At 41.6% G+C, this 9,335-nt stretch overlaps 2 pseudogenes; both read right to left on the bottom strand.

Annotated features, from left to right (window-relative positions):
* Positions 1 to 286: 286 nt before the first annotated feature.
* On the bottom strand, positions 287 to 1,237 carry LOC148011721 (putative acyl-CoA dehydrogenase IBR3 pseudogene; annotated as a pseudogene).
* A 5,270-nt stretch (positions 1,238 to 6,507) lies between these two features.
* On the bottom strand, positions 6,508 to 8,238 carry LOC148011720 (putative acyl-CoA dehydrogenase IBR3 pseudogene; annotated as a pseudogene).
* Positions 8,239 to 9,335: the final 1,097 nt, after the last annotated feature.

Below are 9,335 nucleotides of genomic sequence, written 5' to 3'. Positions count from 1 at the left end.
TCCTTGCATTCTATGATGAAGGAAAAAACTCGTCCCTTGACAATCTTCTTCTTCTTCTTCCTATTGGGATCGAAAGGAGCTATCTCTTCTGAAGTTTGCCTCTCCTGGAACACCTCCATCCGCGCCGATTCCGAGAAGCTTTTCTTTTTGATGCTTTTCTCCCCAATCTTCTTTTTCTTCCACAATAGCCCTAGAAAAGCAGCCCTTTTTTTTCCCAAAAAAGCGGCCCAACCACTCCTTCCGCAATAAAGTCCCCAAGTTTGCAATCCATGTCATCAGGAAGGTATCAATTGAAATGATGCATCAGTAACTTTGCTTGTATAGCATCTAGATGACACTCGGCAAGTAGGGTACTAAAGGAGCCGTGGCAAGCTAATGGTTTATTAAAAGTAACTCTTTCAAGAGCTCTCTTTCTCATCAACTCAATCCCACGTTCAGAAGCACCAACAACTCGCATCAAATGATGCAATCATCCTGGTCCAAGTCTTCCTTCAGCAATCTCAAACCCACGGCCTTCCCAATTTTCACTCTAGGAGTATTGATGTCATCATGGATTGTTGCTTGTGTAGAGAAGCCTTTGGATAGTCTTACCCATCATAATAAGCACTTTACATCTTGGATCCATAGCACCATTTGTCCACCACTTATGACCATTTATAACATAATTATCTCCTTCCTTGGTAATAGAATATACAATATTTGTTGCATCTGATGATGCAACCTTTGTTTCAGTCATGGCAAACCTCGACCGAATAGTACCCTCCAGTAAAGGTTTCAGCCAGGTGGTTTGCTACTCTCGCCTTCCATACCTCAGTTAAACCTCCATATTGCCAGTATCAGGAGCATTACAGTTGAAAATTTGAGGCACAAATAAAGAGCGGCCCATTATTTCACAAAGATGTGCCTACTCTAGATTACTCAAGCCAACTCCAAGTAGTCTGTCATTCTCTGCATGAGAATAGACACTACCAAAAAATACTTTTGACACCAGTGCTGCACTATCAATAGGAATTCATAAGTTCCATAAGCCTTCCCCCTTTGCCAAGTGTTGAAGTTTCTCTTCTCACGGATGCACTGTCCAATGCATTTTTGACTGAGCATGAGTAGTAAACAATGATTCATTTGGATAAATATATTTATCCATGAACCTAAGTAGCTTCCTCATTAATTCTTTCACCCTTTTAGAAGGAGAAAAGCCTCTCAAATCCCATTTTCCCTTCAACAACAAGACCAGCATGGCTGCAAGCAGATAGAAAAGATAGTAATGTAAAGTCATCTGGATGTACACCTGCCCTCTCCACTATACTGTCCATGCAGAACAAAATGCAAACACAATGACTAAGTATGTACAAAGTAACAAATGTCACACACACAAATTTTTGGTGGATTCCACACCTCGGATGCGCAGCAGTACGACATCCACCCCCTCTGATCCTAGGCATCCTTCGGATGGGCCAACTACTCATGATCATTGTCGTCAAGATCCACAAACAGATCAATCTCTTCATTGTGTATTTCTGATATATCAGCAATATTATTTGTCATATCATCTGTATCTTCTACTGATGTTTCTTCTTGTTTCTCTTCTCTTGCAAATTCTTCCAATGCATAATCCTCATCATCTCTTTTCTTGAAAATCCTGATTCTTTTTCCTGCAATGGGCACTCTAAGCACTATCCCATCCAATTTTGTCAACTCATATGTTGCATTATCAAAGACATGTCTGTGTACGACCCAAACCATCTTTTCACCATCTTCCAAAGAATCTGCAATAACTTCCTCAATTTCCGCATGGCTTTAGTGTGGCTCTCTTCCCAAAAAAATTTATGCCCCTTTCGAAGTAGCTGATATGAATAATCTGCTATGTGTGCAAAATGAGGTATCCAAATCATGTAAAACACACAGGCTCCAATGAATCTCCGTACCTCTGAAGTAGTAGAACAATACTCCGTAATCTTGCCTATAGCATCCACCTTCTCAAGTGAAGGTTTCCTAGTAAAGATCACCATAGGGGCAACAATATCTAGATTCACACATCCAATCTCATATGAGAAAAAAGCAAACCCCCTTCCATGTCGCTCAAGCATATCCTGAAAGCATTGCTTCTCTGTGGGTAGCAAGAAATCACCATTTCCAATTTTTAATTTAGCAAGAGTCTCTACTTAAAATTTATGGCCTATATTCTCTAGATTCCTCAAAATTGGCTGTTTGGAAGCCCTCTCTATTTGCTGATCATTGTCAGGTGGAAGCGGTACAACTACCTACTTCACCTTCTTATCCAGAGTCTTGTATTTCGTGTCAACCCTGGCTTCATAATGATCCTCCGCATTACTCAAATCTTGCTATAAATCAGCAATTCTGCACTCTGGTGGGCTGAATATCCTCAGCTCTCTGCTCTATGGACTGCATAGGAACAACCCTAAACTCTGGATGTTGAAATATTTCAGCAGTAAACTCTGTTGGCTGAAAGTTTTCAGCCCTTTGTGTCTCTGTAAGCTAATCATAATCAGCCGAAAACTTTGTTTGCTGAATTTCTTCAGCACTCAACACTTTTTGCTGAGTCACCTCAGCCTCTGACTCTATCTGTGACACAAAATCTGAAATTTCATGAAACACATCTAGGGACTGCACTAATACATTACTGTGACAACTCTGCATATCAGTTTTCAGCATATTTTCCATCTCTTTCATCGTATCTGCACAAACTATACTATCATACATCCCATCTATATGCTCATCATCCTCTAAAATACATGCATTTTTCAAATCTTTCTCCTTCCTGCATATGTACTAGCTGGCAGCTCTAGGCAACTTAGAAGTCTTCTAATAACTCATCGAATTGTTTGCTGAAATTCCAACAAAAGTGGAGGAGAAAACACTGCTGCTAGGAGGTGAGAACTCCAATCTCCTCTTCTATGTACCACCGTCGTCTCACAAGACAGCAGTACCTAATGAAAACCCCGAATCCCTCATAGTGGGAAAAGGTGCATCTCGAAGAGTATCTCTGTTTCTTGCATGGTTTACACACACAATCATAAATTGGACTTCTCTCATACAATTTTTTACTGCGAATCCGTGCATAAGCAGATCCAAAATCCATTACTTTCGTTTCCATGAGCATCTCAGTGATGAATGGCTGTCCAAGAATTATGGAATAAGAGCATGAATCCTACACAAAGAAATGGAAATCCTCCTCCACATCTCCAATAGAAATCTTGACACTGGGATTGGCAGCATACAAATCATGTACAGTGTTGTTGGCGGCTCTCATACGCCACCCATGCTCTGCATCCATAGGCCATCTATTACTTTCATAAACTCCACGAACTATGAGATTAATCTCTGAACCATGTTGTTTCTCTCCAATTTTTACCATTGTTTCTGTAGTTTCCCTAGCCCAATGACTCCATGAAAAATGACTACGCAGTATCAAGATAGGCTCATCAGTTTCACCATAATGCATAGGATGAACCCTCTTCTTTGTCTGCGGAAAAACAAAAGCATTCTCAACCATAACCTCATCCTCATCCTCATCTAACTCTCCAATAAAAACTCCCTGTGTATCAGTAGTAGGCAATGCATGTTTTTTTTTCTTTAGGATTTCCTGGAAGAACTGATCTTGAAACTCTCTTTTCGAGATGCCCAAAACCTCAGAAATAGTAAAAGTCACCTCACTGCCAAGTATCTTGTCATGAAGGATTTTCTTCATGTCCGTAGATGTCTCAATATCGGACATCAATCTAAACCCCGGATGCTTTCTCTCTCTAGGCTCTTGCCTCTTTTCTTTCTTTTGAGCATCGTCCATCTGTCGTTCTGGCCTTGGTCTCAAAGATAGCCCTCCAGTGGGTGGAGTAACAAACTCACCCCCTCTAGTATTTTTAGCTACATTTGGATTCTCTTCATCCCTCTTACGCTTCTCCTCAACAAGTACATCTGCTCCTTGAGACTTAGCCAAGTAGGCATAAATAGTGTACCTATCAACAGGTGAATCCCAACCTGTCTCAGATTTGATGCTAGAGCCTGCACTAGTCAAAACAGTCTGCTGAATTTTTCCCTTGTTTGCCATCTCCATAGCATAGGTCCATAATGGTGACTGATTCTCTGATCCTTTTTCAATCTGGACTCCATATGTAGAAGCATCTCCTCTAGTTTCCATATAAGAAGCACGCGTAGTCATATCATCTACTAATTTCTTCATTCTGCCTTTCCCAAAATTGGTAGCAAGCAGAGCTCCTATTTCAGTCAACCAGATCTTGCCATCTTGTCCCCAAAATACCAAATTCTTCCTCCTCGCATCTTGAAAAGATTCACAATCCCTGCAATGCTGATGGTCCGTACTATCACACTTAATACATATTCGATCTCTCCTAGGTGCACTAGAGCACTAGAAGGAATAGTAGGCACAGTCCAAGCAAACTGCTCTTTCAATTTTCCCACCAATTCTGCTTTAACTTACTCCAGTGTCAAATCCATTATGCCTTTGATTATGTCATCAAGAGAGGAAGGAACCGACGGAGCGGATGGTTTTGGAGTAGAAGGAGCCGGCATCCGTCTTGGAACAGGAGGAACAGGAGGAGTAGAAACAGTAGGCACTGGCATAGGCCAAGTAACTGGATGAGGAAGAGAAGAAATAACAGGGGTAGAAGCAGACATAGGAGCAGAAGACGGCGTCGGTGTCATGGATCCATTCTGTAAGTGGGTCTTCCATGTCCTCCTCTTGGTCAAAGTCGAGACTGCATCCTGGGCATCTTGCCAATCCGTTTCAAGACCCATAGGCTTTGTGCGATCCTCAAGAAGCTCTCCTAATTCTTCTTGAAGAGCAGGATCTGTAGCTTGCAAGAAAAGCTCAACTTCTCAACATCCAATGCTCTTTGTTCAATAGCATCAAGATGACTATACCTCTCTTCAAATTCTCGTATCAATTCTGAAGCAGCTAGTTTGTTTGGCATGTAGACCCACTCTTGGAATGATCACTGTGTAGCCATCCCAAAGTCATCAAGAAAATACTCCTCTTTCAGGGCCTTCTTTAAATCTTGCCAATGAGAATTTTGAAGGAAAATATCAGTCACTTTTTCCCTCAAGACGGGCGTGACAAGGGGAAGGAAATATTTACCCATATGTCCTGTTGGTACTCCAAAAAATCCCATCTTGATCTCATACATCTTCATATAAGCCAATACATTATGGCCATAAAATAGCTTCTTTTCATTTTCAACTGCTTCAATCGCCTTAGTTGCGCTGATTGCATTCTCTTGCTCCGAATATAGTTGCCTTTGCTGAGACAATTGTTGTTGATGCAACAGTTGTTGTTGCTGCATATACAATTGTGTGCTAATTTTAAAGCTTCATATACATGGACATATTCTGCAAAATCTTCTTTAAATCATCCGTTGAAGTACTTGAAGCAGCAGTCAATGATGGAGCTCAAGTAGAGGACAAAGCAAGAATCGTAGAAGAGGCTGAAATTGATGCTGAAGTATCTCCCATCGTGAAATTTATGCGACGCTTTCACGTCGGGTTCACCAAAGATGTCAAAGGGTTTTCGAAAGCAAAGTCGCGACCACAGAGGACCTTGACTAATTTCAGGATAGAAGACCAATCAAGTGAATAACCAAAAGAATATTTTTAACAATCATACCCCAGCAACACTTAGTTTCAGTTCTAGGCGTGATATGATTGCAATTGCCTCCTGTGATGTTGATCAGTTGGAAAAATACAACTCTTAGAAATCACTTGCCCTGTGGCAGTGTGGAACTGAAGAGTGGTATAAGAACTGTGATCCCGATTTCATAGATTGTTTAAGGGATACCCAATGTTGTGTGTATGGTTCAGTCCTTAGAATAGAAGAGTGAAATCTTGCAAATCCAAGTATTTGTCCAGCTCATCTTGTGAGATAGTTAACAGTTGCAATTGAGGCTCCTGCAAGAAACACCAAGAAAAAAGCCCCGTTTTGTACCTATGATGGATGTCATGAATATGATAGAACCTCCAATACCGCTCTATTATCAACTGTACAGGCTATAAAAGTTGCGGTTGAGAAGCTGCACATGGATGAATGTAGGAACTGGACACATAGCTTAGAAGCTCCTAGTTCACTCAAGAAGCCATGCCAATAACATCACAGGAATGCAGCAAATTCTTTCTCGATGCAGAAAGATTTTTAGTCATCTTTTGCCTGTCCAGCTATGAGCTTTGAATCAAAGCAAATTCGCAGCTCTGACAACCTGATAGGATATTTGAATTGCATGACATCGATCTCTTTGTTGTTTTATGAACAGGCTGCTTGGCGCAAGGGTGCTTCTTGACATCAATTCCATTACTGGGTCTGAAGTTTTACATCAATGAAGATTCTTGAAGGGGAAAGCCAGCAACAAGAAGGGAAATGTTGCTGTAATTGAATAAATGTTTCTCCATCTATGTACTGATATTTAGTCACATATACGACATCTAGGTTTTGTAGGCAGAGTAGGATAAGGATCTCAATACTCATATATAATCCCTCAAGGCTCATGTTTTACGAAGGAATCCATTGAAAACATCACTCACCCTTACACCTTCCATATCCCCTGAAGCAGGAAGTATCTATGTGCATCAATAAACTTTCATCAAGACGCCTTGCCTCATAGGAAATCCATTTCTCTCTGTAATTTGCACGTCGAAAAACACCAGAGCGACCACTTCAGAAGCACCCATAATGGCGATGGCGTGCAGTCCCCTATTTTCTTTACTTCGAACAATCCAGCACCTGTTCCAACATCAGACTCTTGCAACTCCTTAGGGCGATTGACGATGACAGCTCCACAAGCTTTCGCAATTCTGTTATTCTCAGCTTTCCGTATTCTTCGAATTGCACTTATATTATTTTTACTTAAGTGGTGAGAGGCAAGGTCGCTGATTCCTTTCTCAGTTATGACCAAGTCTGGTTTCAAAACAGCGATCTGTGTACAAAGATTCAATATATGTCCTTGCATTCTATGATGAAGGAAAAAACTCGTCCCTTGACAATCTTCTTCTTCTTCTTCCTATTGGTATCGAAAGGAGCCATCTCTTCTGAAGTCTTCCTCTCCTCGAACACCTCCATTTGCCAATTCCCAGAAGCTTTTCTTTTCGATGCTTTTCTCCCCAATCTTCCGTTCCTTCCACAATAGCCCTAGAAAAGCCGCCCTTTTTTTTCCCAAAAAAGCGGCCCACAACCACTCCTTCCGCAGTAAAGTCCCCAGATTTGCAATCCATGTCATCAGGAAGGTATCGATTGAAATGCTGCATCACTAACTTTGCTTGTTCAGCATCCAGACGACACACGGTAAGTAGGGTACTATAGGAGCTGTGGCGAGCTAACGGTTCATTAAAAGCAACTCTTTCAAGAGCTCTCTTTCTCATCAACTCTATACCACGTTCAGCAGCACCAACAACTCGCATCCAATGATGCAATCATCCTGGTCCAAGTTTTCCTTGAGCAATCTCAAACCCACGGCCTTCCCAATTTTCACTCCAGGAGTATTGATGTCATCATGGATTGTTGCTTGTGTAGAGAAGCCTTTGGATAGTCTTACCCATCACAATAAGCACTTTACATCTTGGATCCATAGCACCATTTGTCCACCACTTATGACCATTTATAACATAATTATCTCCTTCCTTGGTAATAGAACATGCAATATTTGTTGCATCTGATGATGCAACCTCTGTTTCAGTCGTGGCAAACCTCGACCGAATAGTACCCTCCAGGAAAGGTTTGAGCCAAGTGGTTTGCTGCTCTCGGCTTCCATACCTCAGTAAAACCTCCATATTGCCAGTATCAGGAGCATTACAGTTGAAAATTTGAGGCACAAATAAAGAGCAGCCCATTATTTCACAAAGATGTGCATACTCCAGATTACTCAAGCCAGCTCCAAGTAGTCTGTCATTCTCTACATGAGAGCAGACACTACCAAAAAATACTTTTGACACCAATGCTGCATTATCAATAGGAATTCATAAGTTCCATAAGCCTTCCCCCTTTGCCAAGTGTTGAAGTTTCTCTTCTGACGGATGCACTATCCAATGCATTTTTGACTGAGCATGAGTAGCAAACAATGATTCATTTGGATAAATATATTTATCCATGAACCTAAGTAGCTTCTTCATTAATTCTTTCACCCTTTTAGAAGGAGCAAAGCCTCTCAAATCCCCTTTGCCCTTCAACAACAAGACCAGCACGGCTACAAGCATATAGAAAAGATAGTAATGTAAAGTCATCTGGATGTACTCCTGCCCTCTCCACTATACTGTCCATGCAGAACAAAATGCAAACACAACGACTAAGTATGTACAAAGTAACAAATGTCACACACACAACTTTTTGGTGTATTCCACACCTCGGATGCACAACAGTACGACACCGGGGTAGTATCTATCGGAGTAGCATCCATAGGGGTGCCACGTGCGGATGACTGAGCAAAAGTCGGAGTGACTGGAGTAGACATCCCCACAGGTGTGACAAATCCGGAGGTGACGCAACTCTAGCAAAATGACAAGAAAAAGACACCGCGTCTGTGCCTCAACAACAACCACCTGAGCCACGCTCTCTAGAACCGCCATGAGAGCGAGGAGTAGCACTTGTATCTTGAGGCGACCGCGGGCTCATTGCATCTGTATCTCTGTAGCACCTCCTTGACCCTAAAGCACTCCCTCCGTCTAGCCCAAGTCTGGAGCGTCAATCTCGTCTGCTCAAAACTGAAGCATCTGATCACGCCAAAGTAGATCTAATAGAGTGGCCCGATGATGTTGGAGACAACTCCTGATCTGCCGTGTCTTTGAATCTCGCCATCTGATCTGGAGACATGCGTGTGAAGATATCCTGTAACTCCTGACTCATCCTGATGATCTAAGTATCCACAAAGGTCACCTGCACAAACAAAAAATGATATTAGCATAATCAATTTAAATCATATAAAGCACAGTAATATAAATATTAAAAAAATAATCTTACTTAAAATGCATATCTTATGTATCCTTATAAGCGATTAGTCAACGAATTGAGTAAGTGGATGCTCAAAGTATAAAGTATCCTATGGTCCCATGTCAATCTCTTGACACAACTCGACATAAACTGAAAGGTCGATAGACATGTCACCACAAAAGGATGAGTCCACCTCGTTCTCAAAGAATTCTTGGACTCCTGTATTTCTATCATTGTTATCCGATGCTGGCTCCTCTACATGCTCCAAGCTTTCGGTGGCCTCCACCCCTTGCAATATCGACCCCTCTATTTGCATATTGTCCTCATCTATGCTCGGAACATCGCTTTGATCATATACTCTCACACTTCAGAGAGCTAAAGGTATAACATACCA

The sequence above is a fragment of the Lygodium microphyllum genome, chromosome 28 (assembly GCF_053477565.2).
Source record: "Lygodium microphyllum isolate KBCC chromosome 28, Lygodium_microphyllum_v1.1.10, whole genome shotgun sequence".
Lineage (NCBI taxonomy): Eukaryota > Viridiplantae > Streptophyta > Polypodiopsida > Schizaeales > Lygodiaceae > Lygodium > Lygodium microphyllum.
Note: the sequence above shows the minus strand (reverse complement) of the source record. Positions and strands in the feature narration are given on the sequence as shown.